This window comes from Pseudophryne corroboree, chromosome 4, assembly GCF_028390025.1.
Source record: "Pseudophryne corroboree isolate aPseCor3 chromosome 4, aPseCor3.hap2, whole genome shotgun sequence".
NCBI lineage: Eukaryota > Metazoa > Chordata > Amphibia > Anura > Myobatrachidae > Pseudophryne > Pseudophryne corroboree.
Window position 1 is genome coordinate 415396678 of NC_086447.1, and position 14873 is coordinate 415411550.

The 14873-nt window shown below is 48.1% G+C and overlaps 1 protein-coding gene across 2 annotated transcripts in view; it reads left to right on the forward strand.

Annotated features, from left to right (window-relative positions):
* Positions 1-14873, forward strand: part of KCNQ5 (potassium voltage-gated channel subfamily Q member 5) — a 1045273-nt gene that overhangs the window by 796421 nt on the left and 233979 nt on the right. The window lies entirely within an intron of this gene.

A 14873-nucleotide genomic window follows, 5' to 3' on the forward strand; every position in this document is an offset into this window, starting at 1 on the left:
CCCTTGTTCCTTTAACTGTCTCTTATTCTATGGCTTCTATTGTCTCCATAAACCTCCTCACATCATGACCATGGGTAACAAGAGGGAAGCGGTTTATGATGGCTTAGCCCATTACAGTACCCAACAGAAGCTGAATATGCTCTCAGCCCAAGGAGGTGTGAGCCAGATCAGCCTACCTACCGCAAGTGGCAGAAAAATGCTCATTGTAAACTGACAAAGTTTTAAAAATAAATCTTGCCTTCAGTTTTAGAAATAACATATAGAAATATACGTATATACTGAAAGTTAAGTTGGATGCTAAAAGTACCTTTTCTGGTTTTAATATTATCAGGGTCTGGTTTTGGGCCAGACACAAAGGCGATGTCAAACACTTTCAATTGATTTTTATCTTCTACACATGCGTCTACTGTAAGTCACACTGAAGCCGCTTTCAGATAGTGAGCATACAGAGTCGGAGTTGCGATTGAGGAGCACAGGAAACGCACAGTCTCAGAAATGTATTGGGTGTGTTCCTGGGTGGTGACAGTGAGGTGGCTTAGAGGATGCACGAAGATGGTCGTTCTTATAGGAGTGATGTGGGCGTGCTGTTGAAAGCAGTAGCATGCAGTCACTCATCTGCTCACATAGAAGGCCATACTCGAACCGGGAAAATGCACCTGCTATAGGACTGGTGCAAGATTTGATGGTGCAACTGTCTACAGTATTTCAGTGTCTACAGTAGCTGTCAGTGGGTGTCTCAGTCCTTGCACAGTCAGACACATGGATGTACACCAAGGACTTTGTTGCAGCATCTGCATAAAGTCACAGACATGCGTCCAGCAAAAGACTCAGACAAGGATTCACCTGCGAGCCTTCAGTCTCTATCAAATAAGGAACCTTGCCCTCTATTTAAGACCATGTGGCCTATTTATCAAAAAAGGCCTACATTTATCATTGCCCCCTAGTTCCCTAGCGAAGCCCAACACCTGTACTTTTGCCACAAAATACAATAGGTTCTGAGGCTGAGCAAGGAGCTGCAGAAACCAGGGAAGGTGGTGGGATCTATATGGGTCCATCTTCACACCCCATAGGAAAGGACGAGCTAATGCTGGCAGAATATCTGAAAATTATATTAGGTAACGTAGCTAAGCTCCAAAACATTTAGTTTTCGGAGTTTGATACATAGCACCACCGCAATGACCCCATGAATTGTATGAGGACTGCAGGATGCTCCGATTCCCACAATAACACAGGAGATGTTTGTGATATCCCTGCATTATAGGCTTAATAAATACCCTTGTTACTTATTTAAGTGGTAATCATGAGGAAACATCCTGGACCAAAGGGCTTGATGATTAGGACCCCATGTCACTTGTTTACTGACTTAAAGTTCCAGCTTGCTAGAATCAATTTATTCACTTTACCATACATGTACTTTGTTCAGTACATTTATGGGGTTTAACAATGAATTGTGGATATTGGGGGTAATTCCAAGTTGATCGCAGCAGGAATTCTGTTAGCAGTTGGGCAAAACCATGTGCACTGCAGGGGAGGCAGATTTAACATGTGCAGAGAGCAGGGACGTGCAGTCAGGGGAGGCAGGGGAGGCAGTGCCTCCCCTGCCATAAATGATTAGAATAATATAAAGAAGATACTTAGGACACATATTCTGTGTCCTAAGTATCTTCTTTAAATTATTCTAATTATTTTAATACATTTAGTTAGATTGGGAGGCACCGATAGCAGTGCCTCCCGTAGATACTGGGAACGGGGATAGAGCGGGGGGCGGGGCTAAACTCTGGGCTGAAAAAGGCCATTGAAAATAGCAGGGAAAGCGGCACTAGTATAAGTGCCTCGATGACAGGGACACCATGCCCTGTCAGCGAGGCAGATGTGATTGGACAGCGGATCCAGTGCTGGATCCGCTGGTCCAATCACCCACACGCAGCGGAGGGACAAGACGGATGAAAATAATTACGGCACTTCTTCTACCTCCCCTCACTGCTGCTGGTGGCCGGGAAGCCCGACAGTAGCTGCGCCAGTGTATTTAGTATGGTCGCCCGCAGCAGCCGCCTCCGTTACACTGAAAGCGAGAGGCTTGCTGCTGCCATGTAGGGGGAGCAGCTCCTCTCACTTGGCTGTCATGGTGCGGCCGTGGCGAGGGGTGAAATGTGGATGTAGCGGCGGCGGCACTGTCTTCACTCCCCACAGCCCTGCAGCAGTATATCCCCAGGGGCGAGCGGGTGAGAGTATTCAGGTGTTCATTTATAATAATATTGTGCTCCTTGACATGCGTGAGTGCAGGGGGTGAGGGGGTTTGATGGTGCCCTTGCTAAATATTAAATGATGCTTCTCTATGGGTGGGGGTGAGGTCGTGTTAGCCACCAGTTAGCATTTTATTTTATAACAGACACCTCTTCTCATTTTTATTCCCCATGTACGAAGCAAATGAGGAGGACAGGCGTATGTTGTAAAATAAAATAACAGACGCCTCTCTTTATGCATCTGGGTTCTAGTCCCAAAACTCCACCAGTACCCAGATGCATATATTAATTATTATAATACTACCAGCATGCGTGCAGGCTCCTTTCCTCACACCATCCTGCACAGGATCTAACCCCCCCCCCCCCTTCCCCGGACTGCCACCCCTCCCCCCGCTCCTCCTTCCACGGACTGTGCCTCCTACAGTTGGGTGACTCGACCACCCGGTCTTTGCCCACCATCCCCGACGGATTGCTGTCTGCACATGGGTGACTCGGCCGGGACCCCATCCAAGCTGTGGCACATGCCTGGGCATCTAGCAGGAGAAACGACTCGTCCTCCACACAGAGACCACCAGGTATCTGCTCTCCCCTGCATCTCACAGTCTTTCTGCTGCTGATAATCCTGACTCTCTCACCATGTCTCTGTCTTTTGCCATGTCTCTCTCTCTTACCATGTCGCTCTCGCCATGTCTCTCTCTCTCTCTTGCTATGTCTCTCTCGCTATGTCTCTCTCGCTCTCGCCATGTCTCTCTCACTCTCGCCATGTCTCTCTCACTCTCGCCATGTCTCTCTCGCCATGTCTCTCTCCCTCTCACCATGTCGCTATGTCTCTCTCACCATGTTTCTCTCACCATTTCTTTCTCTCTCTCACCATGTCTCTCTCTTTCACTATGTCTCTCCCTCTCGTAATTCCTCTCTCTTGTCATGTGTTACTATCTCACTCTCTCACCATGTATCTCTCTCCCTCCCTATGTCTTTCTTTCTCTTCCTCCCTTCCCATGTGTCTCCCTCCCCCGATGTCTCTTTTTCTCTTCCTCCCTTTCCATGTCTCTCTCTCTCCCTCCCCACATCTATCTTTCTCCCTTCCCATCTCTCTCTCTCTCTCTCTCTTTCCCCCCTGCTCTGGTTCTGTGTGCTCTCTCTCTCTGTTGCTCATATATATATACAAGTTGGTAGAAAGGCTGCACTCAATAGGGACAGGAACAGCAGCGGAAAGCTCTTAGATCAAGGTAACGTTTCAGTTGTGTTTCACTTTAGTCAGAACCCCGAAAGTTAAATACAACTGAAACGTTAACTTGATCTAAGGGCTTAGTCTCTTCATTTTCCGCTGCTGTTCCTGTCCCTATTGAGTGCTTCCTTTCTACCCACTTTTACATTTGCATCCAGCACGAGAAGGCATCGGGGCGATCATGAAGTAGGGTTGAGTGCCGGTAGTATGGAAACCCCCCTTTTAAAATCCTGCATTTGTCCCTGGTCCCCCGTCCTCCCACTGGGGGCAGAGCCAAGTGCAGCTGCGCGCGGTGATCCCCTCGCGGGCTCGCTGTGCTTTGGGTCCGGTGGCGAGCTTTGCTTTGCTCGCCACACTATTATATTCCCCCTCAGGTGGTGGCGTGGACCACCACCCACGTAAGAATACAGGCCTTTGGTCGGGATTTCAACAGCATTTCCCCTGCTGTTGGGATTCCAGTGTCGGTATTTTGACCGACGGGATCCCATCGTTCGGGAAATTAACTGCATCCACTCAGACGATGCAGCATTTTTTCCCATTTAGATTGCAGGCTGGACTCCAATGTGTGTGGGCCTTTGGGAGGGGGTAATTCTGAGTTGATCGCAGCAGCAAGTTTGTTAGCAATTGGACAAAACCATGTAACCATGTGACTGCAGGTGGGGCAGATATAACATTTGCAGAGAGAGTTAGATTTGGGTGGGTTATATTGTTTCTGTGCAGGGTAAATACTGACTGCTTTATTTTTACACTGCAATTTAGATTTCAGTTTGAACACGCCACACCCAAATCTAACTCTCTCTGCACATGTTACATCTGCCCCACCTGCAGTACACATGTTACATCTGCTCCACCTGCAGTGCACATGGTTTTGCCCACCTGCTAACAAATTTGATGCTGCGATCAACTCAGAATTAGGCCCGGAGCCCACTCCATTCACCCCCATCCTATATTCTGGACCTGAGGATGAGGCTTCACTTGGTGCCTCCCCAGCCATTGACCTCACCGCACGTCACTGGCAGAGAGAGATAGATTTGGGTGTGGTGTGTTCAATCTGCAATCTAATTTGCAGTGTAAAAATAAAGCAGCCAGTATTTACCCTGCACAGAAACAAAATAACCCACCCAAATCTAACTCTCTCTGCACATGTTATATCTGCCCCCCCCCCCCCCCCTGCAGTGCACATGGTTTTGCCCAACTGCTAAAAAATTTCCTGCTGCGATCAACTTGGAATTACCCCCATTAATTGGAGTGATATCAAATGGAAATACTGGTCAGAAAATGTACACAGCAAACCTAAAGAGAATGTACACTGTTCCTGCGATCATATTTCTTTTTATTGCTTTTATAAAGAGGTACAAGGAAAATCTCAGATTAATGAAAAACAATCAACCAATACTGTATTTTGTATTACATATGTTGTGTAAAATGTAATATAATTGTACTTAGAAATAATCTTAATTACATAAAATGCATTGTTTTAGCTATTTGCTATGAAGAACAAGGGGTCTATTTGTTATAGTTCTGCAGTAATTAATGTTCTGTATCATCACTTATCGCAGCGATAAAGAGTGATGTACAGCTGGTAGGAAGCCTAATGCCTAATACTGCCAACAAAAGGGTGAAGTAATAAGCACATGCTTGGCTAACATCTGTGTATGCACAGTTAGTCAACCCATGGGGATCCAGGGAAGCCTCCCCAACCTCTTTGTGCCCCATTGCCAGGTATAGCTAATGCCATCCTGGATTTTCCACCACTTGTTACATTGTTACACACAGGTCTGTGGAAACAGCAATAAGCGTTGCAATCTGAGCCTTCTCCAGGGGATAACTTCTTGACTAGTTATAAGAAGCTGGGATAGAGCCTGACCCTGGTGTTTTCATAGGACATGTCTGGACAACATGTGGCTCAGCAGCTGTTATAACAAGCCCAACTTGCCCTGCACAGTTTTGTTGTTAGGAAATTCCAAACCTGTGGGAGGGCATGCTGGGATGCATAGTTTGACAACAGCTGGAGAGCCACAGGTTGGCTAGGTCTGTCTTAGGATATCTGCCTTACTCTTACAGTATCTCTACTTCAAAAATCAGAGTTGCCAACTTTATGGCTGCCCCTCTCAGGAGGGGGCAACCAGGTCAATACAGTGGTGGCACTGGCATGTCTGTAATGGGTGCAGTGTGTGTGGTCCACACGGGCCCCTGAGTCCATTGGGGTTCCCAACGGCACACACTGCACCCATTTTTTTTAACACTTACTCCTCCAGAGTCCCACGCCGGCGTCAGCAACGCTATGGAATCACTGTGAATATGGCGCAGCAGCCATTTTCACGGTATTGTGCACATGTGCAGTAGAGAAATCACTAGAAAAATGGCCACCGCGCCATTTTCCTGGTGATCTGCGCATGCCCTGTAGAGTTTGAGCCCTCTAGTGCTCAGACTCTCCAGCGCAGTTGGCAGAGAGGAGGGGGCCCGAACGGAGGAGGCAGCACACGGGCCTCTTCCTCTTTTAAAGCACCCCTGAGTGGTGGGCGTTGCAGGAGAGAGAGGTTGTGATGTGTCACAAAGGCTTTGGGTGGGGGTGTGGCTGCATGTTTGCATCATAATAGCCACTCCCCATTCTGTACAATGTCAAGATTACCTGTAGGAAGGCATGGCTACAATGACCATCAGCCACCCGGTCTGCCCACTTTACTCAGTAAGTGCGTGGCGGGTGGGAGGTTCCGGGAGGCTAGCCCACTTTCCTGGGGAGCTGTGAGCAACACACGATTTTTGTAGACAATTATGCTGTTATAAATAGACTCCTAAGTCAAAATCAGCCTGTGCAATGACCTAAAGCTGCTTAGGAGGACAGGACATCCTTTGGATAGGGATTATAGTGACACAATTCCCCCAAAAAGCCACACTAAGCAATAAATAGCTAACTTATTCCGTACACTTTGCTGTGCACCTGTGTGCTATGCCATTGCAGGCAGAATAATTTCCAGCACACACAGGGCCTAATTCAGTAAGGATTGCAAAATTTGCAAATTGCAATCCGGGCAATTATCGAGCGATTGCACATGTGTGAGTAAAAATAACGACAGAAATTTCATACACATCGTGATCACAATGCAGCCGCTGCTTGATTGACAGGAAACCGGCGTTTCTGGGCGGAAACCTGCAATTTTCTGGGTGTCTGAAAAAATGTAGGCATGCCCAGGCGTTTTTAAGGAGGGCCTCTGACATCAGCGATGACCACATCCAGCCTCTTGTGTCACAAGAATTGTAGATGACCTTGCCTGGCGCAGATAGGAATAATCTTCGATGTTCCGGGAATTGCGTATGGTTTTGCGATCAGCCGCATATTGCGATGCATTCCCAATTTCTGCAATGGGTGTTTTTTCTCTGTTTCTGGGCAGCATCTATTTTATCACAGCAACTGCTTTTTAGCAAAAATTGTAATCCTTACTGAATAAGGTCCACAGTTAGATGTTTTAGCATATCGTTTTGGGATAATTATCATTTTTATTTCTATTTTTTTCAGCATTTTCTTACAGTGACACCCCAGTTATGTAAGTTGTAGTATGCAAAACATTTAAGATCATTACTTGAAATCTTTTCATGACCAATTTAGTTATGTTCATTATGTTATGATACAGTTCACCTGCACAGTTATTTAATTATCAACAGTCATTTGTAATGCACACCTATTCCACAGCGATTTACAGAGAATATTTGGTCATTACATCAGTCTCTGCCCCAGTGGATCTTACAATCTATGTTCCCTACCACATGTACACACATACAGTACACACTAGGTTTAGTTATTTATTTATTTTTCATTCCCTAGTTATGAACTTTTATCTATAGTGTCCCTGAAAATGTCCCAGTATATGAAATGGAATCCCTCGCCGTGGAGCTGCAGCTACATGCATTGATCAATACATTACTAAACACCACTATTTATTATATGCTAAGCTGTATGATATCAGTAATGCTAGAGACAGTGCACCTACAACACCCCCCTTTTTTCTTGTTTTTGATTTTAAATGCTACTGTTCAGGCCCAGGGTCACTGTCAGCATTGTGGCTTCACGCAATTTCCTAACATTTTAACCCCTCTGCTGAGGATGTGAAACGTGTTATTGCATATACCTTAAAATTGCACAGAATAGGAGTATGGGGGAAAGATTTTTTAAAGTCCCTATAGTTCCCCCATGATGACCCCTCAAAAGACAGGGGAACGCTTGTTTGTTTGAAAGAAGGGAGTGTCCTATCACCTAAATAATTACACATATGGGGGTATATGCAATTGCGGTCGAATCACGGCTGGAATTCGACCGTTTTTAAATTCGACACAATTCGACAGTCACATACCCTCCCGCCGGGACCCAAATTCGACATATTCAATAAAAAACGGATTTGACAGTCCCGCTGTCGAAAAACGGACCAATTGACGGATAGTGTGCGTCCTGGATTCGACTTTTTGGACGGCACAAAAGTGTTTAAAAAACCCAGAAAAAAATTGCGTGGGGTCCCCCCTCCTAAGCATAACCAGCCTCGGGCTCTTTGAGCCGGTCCTGGTTGTAAAAATACGGGGGGGAAATTGACAGGAGATCCCCCGTATTTCTCTAACGTCCTAGTGGATGCTGGGGACTCCGAAAGGACCATGGGGAATAGCGGCTCCGCAGGAGACTGGGCACAAAAGTAAAAAGCTTTAGGACTACCTGGTGTGCACTGGCTCCTCCCCCCATGACCCTCCTCCAAGCCTCAGTTAGATTTTTGTGCCCGAACGAGTCGGGTGCAGGCTAAGGGCTCTCCTGAGCTGCTTAGTGGAAAAGTTTAAAGTAGGTTTTTTATTTTCAGTGAGACCTGCTGGCAACAGGCTCACTGCATCGAGGGACTAAGGGGAGAGAAGCGAACTCACCTGCGTGCAGAGTGGATTGGGCTTCTTAGGCTACTGGACATTAGCTCCAGAGGGACGATCACAGGCCCAGCCATGGATGGGTCCCGGAGCCGCGCCGCCGGCCCCCTTACAGAGCCAGAAGACTGAAGAGGTCCGGAAAATCGGCGGCAGAAGACGTCCTGTCTTCTATAAGGTAGCGCACAGCACCGCAGCTGTGCGCCATTGCTCTCATGCACACTTCACACTCCGGTCACTGAGGGTGCAGGGCGCTGGGGGGGGCGCCCTGAGACGCAATAAAACACCTTTTTGTTGGCAAAAAATACATCACATATAGCTCCTGGGCTATATGGATGCATTTAACCCCTGCCAAATTTCCATAGAAAAGCGGGAGAAAGGCCGCCGTGAAGGGGGCGGAGCCTATCTCCTCAGCACACTGGCGCCATTTTTCCTCACAGCTCCGTTGGAGGAAGGCTCCCTGACTCTCCCCTGCAGTCCTGCACTACAGAAACAGGGTAAAACAAAGAGAGGGGGGCACTAAATTGGCATAGAAATATATACAGCAGCTATATTAGGGAAAAACACTTATATAAGGTTATCCCTGTATATATATAGCGCTCTGGTGTGTGCTGGCAAACTCTCCCTCTGTCTCCCCAAAGGGCTAGTGGGGTCCTGTCCTCTATCAGAGCATTCCCTGTGTGTGTGCTGTGTGTCGGTACGTTGTGTCGACATGTATGAGGAGGAAAATGGTGTGGAGGCGGAGCAATTGCCTGTGTTAGTGATGTCACCCCCTAGGGAGTCGACACCTGACTGGATGGTCTTATGGAAAGATTTACGTGATAGTGTCAGCACTTTACAAAAGACTGTTGACGACATGAGACAGCCGGCAAATCAGTTAATACCTGTACAGGCGTCTCAAACACCGTCAGGGGCTATAAAGCGCCCGTTACCTCAGGTCGATACAGACACAGACACGGACACTGACTCCAGTGTCGACGGTGAGGAAACAAACGTATTTTCCAGTAGGGCCACACGTTACATGATCACGGCAATGAAGGAGGTTTTGAACATTTCTGATACTACAAGTACCACAAAAAAGGGTATTATGTGGGGTGTGAAAAAACTACCCGTAGTTTTTCCCGAATCAGATGAATTGAATGAGGTGTGTGATGAAGCGTGGGTTTCCCCCGATAAGAAACTGCTAATTTCTAAAAAATTATTGGCATTATACCCTTTCCCGCCAGAGGTTAGGGCGCGTTGGGAAACACCCCCTAGAGTGGATAAGGCGCTCACACGCTTATCAAAACAAGTGGCGTTACCGTCTCCTGATACGGCCGCCCTAAAGGAACCAGCTGATAGAAAGCTGGAAAATATCCTTAAGAGTATATACACACATACTGGTATTATACTGCGACCAGCAATCGCCTCAGCCTGGATGTGCAGTGCTGGGGTGGCTTGGTCGGATTCCCTGACTGAAAATATTGATACCCTGGACAGGGACAATATATTATTGACTATAGAGCATTTAAAGGATGCATTCCTATATATGCGAGATGCACAGAGAGACATTTGCACTCTGGCATCAAGAGTAAGTGCGATGTCCATTTCTGCCAGAAGAGGATTATGGACGCGACAGTGGTCAGAGGATGCGGATTCCAAACGGCATATGGAAGTATTGCCGTATAAAGGGGAGGAGTTATTTGGGGGCGGTCTATCGGACCTGGTGGCCACGGCAACGGCTGGAAAATCCACCTTTTTACCCCAAGTCACCTCGCAGCAGAAAAAGATACCGTCTTTTCAGGCTCAGTCCTTTCGTCCCCATAAGGGCAAGCGGGCAAAAGGCCACTCATATCTGCCCCGGGGCAGAGGAAGGGGAAAAAGACTGCAACAGACAGCATCTTCCCACGAACAGAAGCCCTCCCCCGCTTCTGCCAAGTCCTCAGCATGACGCTGGGGCCTTACAAGCGGACTCAGGCACGGTGGGGGCCCGTCTCAAGATTTTCAGCGCGCAGTGGGCTCACTCGCAAGTGGACCCCTGGATCCTGCAGGTAGTATCTTAGGGGTACAAATTGGAATTCGAGACGTCTCCCCCTCGCCGGTTCCTGAAGTCTGCTTTACCAACGTCTACCCCCGACAGGGAGGCGGTATTGGAAGCCATTCACAAGCTGTATTCCCAGCAAGTGATAATCAAGGTACCCCTCCTACAACAGGGAAAGGGGTATTACTCCACGCTGTTTGTGGTACCGAAGCCGGACGGCTCGGTGAGACCCATTTTAAATCTGAAAGCCTTGAACACTTACATAAAAAGGTTCAAGTTCAAGATGGAGTCACTCAGAGCAGTGATAGCGAACCTGGAAGAAGGGGACTATATGGTGTCTCTGGACATCAAGGATGCTTACCTCCATGTCCCAATTTGCCCTTCTCACCAAGGGTACCTCAGGTTTGTGGTACAGAACTGTCACTATCAGTTTCAGACGCTGCCGTTTGGATTGTCCACGGCACCCCGGGTCTTTACCAAGGTAATGGCCGAAATGATGATTCTTCTTCGAAGAAAAGGCGTCTTAATTATCCCTTACTTGGACGATCTCCTGATAAGGGCAAGGTCCAGAGAACAGTTAGAGGTCGGAGTAGCACTATCTCAAATAGTACTACGACAGCACGGATGGATTCTAAATATTCCAAAATCGCAGCTGATTCCGACGACACGTCTGCTGTTCCTAGGGATGATTCTGGACACAGTACAGAAAAAGGTGTTTCTCCCAGAAGAGAAAGCCAAGGAGTTATCCGACCTAGTCAGGAAGCTCCTAAGACCAGGCCAGGTGTCAGTGCATCAGTGCACAAGGGTCCTGGGAAAGATGGTGGCTTCTTACGAAGCGATTCCATTCGGCAGATTCCATGCAAGAACTTTTCAGTTGGATCTGCTAGACAAATGGTCCGGATCGCATCTTCAAATGCATCAGCGGATAACCCTGTCTCCAAGGACAAGGGTGTCTCTCCTGTGGTGGTTACAGAGTGCTCATCTCCTAGAGGGCCGCAGATTCGGCATTCAGGATTGGGTCCTGGTGACCACGGATGCCAGCCTGAGAGGCTGGGGAGCAGTCAAAAAATTTCCAGGGCTTGTGGTCAAGCATGGAAACGTCACTTCACATAAATATCCTGGAACTAAGGGCCATTTACAATGCCCTAAGTCAGGCAAGGCCTCTGCTTCAGGGTCAGCCAGTATTGATCCAGTCGGACAACATCACGGCAGTCGCCCACGTAAACAGACAGGGCGGCACAAGAAGCAGGAGGGCAATGACGGAAGTGGCAAGGATTCTTCGCTGGGCGGAAAATCATGTGATAGCACTGTCAGCAGTGTTCATTCCGGGAGTGGACAACTGGGAAGCAGACTTCCTCAGCAGACACGATCTCCACCCGGGAGAGTGGGGACTTCACCCAGAAGTCTTCCACATGATTGTAAACCGTTGGGAAAAACCAAAGGTGGACATGATGGCGTCTCGCCTCAACAAAAAACTGGACAGATATTGCTCCAGGTCAAGGGACCCTCAGGCAATAGCTGTGGACGCTCTGGTAACACCGTGGGTGTACCGGTCAGTGTATGTGTTCCCTCCTCTTCCTCTCATACCAAAAGTACTGAGAATCATAAGAAGGAGAGGAGTAAAGACTATACTCGTGGCTCCGGATTGGCCATGAAGGACTTGGTACCCGGAAATTCAAGAGATGCTCACGGAAGAACCGTGGCCTCTACCTCTAAGACAGGACCTGCTCCAGCAGGGACCATGTCTGTTCCAAGACTTACCGCGGCTGCGTTAGACGGCATGGCGGTTGAACGCCGGATCCTGAAGGAAAAAGGCATTCCGGATGAAGTCATCCCTACCCTGATCAAAGCCAGGAAGGATGTGACCGTAAACATTATCACCGTATTTGGCGTAAATATGTTGCGTGGTGCGAGGCCAGGAAGGCCCCTACAGAGGAATTTCAACTGGGTCGATTCCTGCATTTCCTGCAAACAGGACTGTCTATGGGCCTCAAATTAGGGTCCATTAAGGTTCAAATTTCGGCCCTGTCGATATTCTTCCAAAAAGAACTAGCTTCATTTCCTGAAGTTCAGACGTTTGTCAAGGGAGTACTGCATATACAGCCTCCTTTTGTGCCTCCAGTGGCACCTTGGGATCTCAATGTAGTTTTGGGATTCCTAAAATCACATTGGTTTGAACCACTCACCACTGTGGACTTGAAATATCTCACATGGAAAGTGGTGATGCTGTTAGCCCTGGCTTCAGCCAGGCGTGTATCAGAATTGGCGGCTTTATCCTATAAAAGCCCGTACCTAATTTTTCATACGGACAGGGCAGAATTGAGGACTCGTCCTCAATTTCTACCTAAGGTGGTTTCAGCATTTCACTTAAACCAACCTATTGTGGTGCCTGCGGCTACTAGGGACTTGGAGGATTCCAAGTTGCTGGACGTAGTCAGGGCCCTGAAAATATATGTTTCCAGGACGGCTGGAGTCAGAAAATCTGACTCGCTGTTTATCCTGTATGCACCCAACAAGCTGGGTGCTCCTGCTTCTAAGCAGACGATTGCTCGTTGGATTTGTAGTACAATTCAGCTTGCACATTCTGTGGCAGGCCTGCCACAGCCAAAATCTGTAAAAGCCCATTCCACAAGGAAAGTGGGCTCATCTTGGGCGGCTGCCCGAGGGGTCTCGGCTTTACAACTTTGCCGAGCAGCTACTTGGTCAGGGGCAAACACGTTTGCTAAATTCTACAAATTTGATACCCTGGCTGAGGAGGACCTGGAGTTCTCTCATTCGGTGCTGCAGAGTCATCCGCACTCTCCCGCCCGTTTGGGAGCTTTGGTATAATCCCCATGGTCCTTTCGGAGTCCCCAGCATCCACTAGGATGTTAGAGAAAATAAGAATTTACTTACCGATAATTCTATTTCTCATAGTCCGTAGTGGATGCTGGGCGCCCATCCCAAGTGCGGATTGTCTGCATTACTTGTACATAGTTATTGTTACAAAAATCGGGTTTTTGTTGTTGTGAGCCATCTTTTCAGAGGCTCCTTCTGTTATCATACTGTCAACTGGGTTCAGATCACAAGTTGTACGGTGTGATTGGTGTGGCTGGTATGAGTCTTACCCGGGATTCAAGATCCTTCCTTATTGTGTACGCTCGTCCGGGCACAGTTCCTAACTGAGGCTTGGAGGAGGGTCATGGGGGGAGGAGCCAGTGCACACCAGGTAGTCCTAAAGCTTTTTACTTTTGTGCCCAGTCTCCTGCGGAGCCGCTATTCCCCATGGTCCTTTCGGAGTCCCCAGCATCCACTACGGACTATGAGAAATAGAATTATCGGTAAGTAAATTCTTATTTTTTACAACCAGCACCGGGCTCTGCATCCGGTCCTGGTTCAAAAAATACGGGGGACAAAAAGCGTAGGGGTCCCCCGTAATTTTAGCACCAGCACCGGGCTCCACTAGCTGGAGAGATAATGCCACAGCCGGGGGACACTTTTATACTGGTCCCTGCGGCCATGGCATTAAATCCCCAACTAGTCACCCCTGGCCGGGGTACCCTGGAGGAGTGGGGACCCCTTGTATCAAGGGGTCCCCCCTCCCTCCAGCCACCCAAGGGCCAGGGGTGAAGCCCGAGGCTGTCCCCCCCATCCAAGGGCTGCGGATGGGGGGCTGATAGCCTTGTGTCAAATAAAAGAATATTGTTTTTTGTAGCAGAACTACAAGTCCCAGCAAGCCTCCCCCGCAAGCTGGTACTTGGAGAACCACAAGTACCAGCATGCGGGGGGGAAACGGGCCCGCTGGTACCTGTAGTTCTACTGCAAAAAAAATACCCAAATAAAAACAGTACACAGACACCGTGAAAGTAAAACTTTATTACATACATGCACACCGACACACACATACTTACCTATGTTGACACGAGGCTCGGTCCACTTCTCCAAGTAGAATCCACGGTGTACCTGATAATAAAATTACACTCACCAAAATCCAGTGTAGATCCGTCCTCTTCTGTTTTGTAATCCACGTACTTGGCAAAAAAATAAAACGCATTTACCAGGACCACGCACTGAAAGGGGTCCCATGTTTACACATGGGACCCCTTTCCCCGAATGCCGAGACCCCCCGTGACTCCTGTCACAGAGGGTCCCTTCAGCCAATCAGGGAGCGCCACGTCGTGGCACTCTTCTGATTGGCTGTGCGCGTCTGAGCTGTCAGACGGCACATAGCACAGCCGCTCCATTATCTTCAATGGTGGGAACTTTACGGTCAGCGGTGACAGGAGTCACGGGGGGTCCCGGCATTCGGGGAAAGGCCTTTCAGTGCGTTTTCTTTTTTTGCCAAGTACGTGGATTACAAAAATAGAAGAGGACAGATCTACACTGGATTTTGGTGAGTATAAATTTATTTTCAGGTACACCGTGGATTCTACTTGGAGAAGTGGACAGAGTCGGCGTGTGAACATAGGTAAGTATGTGTGTGTCGGCATGCATGTATGTAATAAAGTTT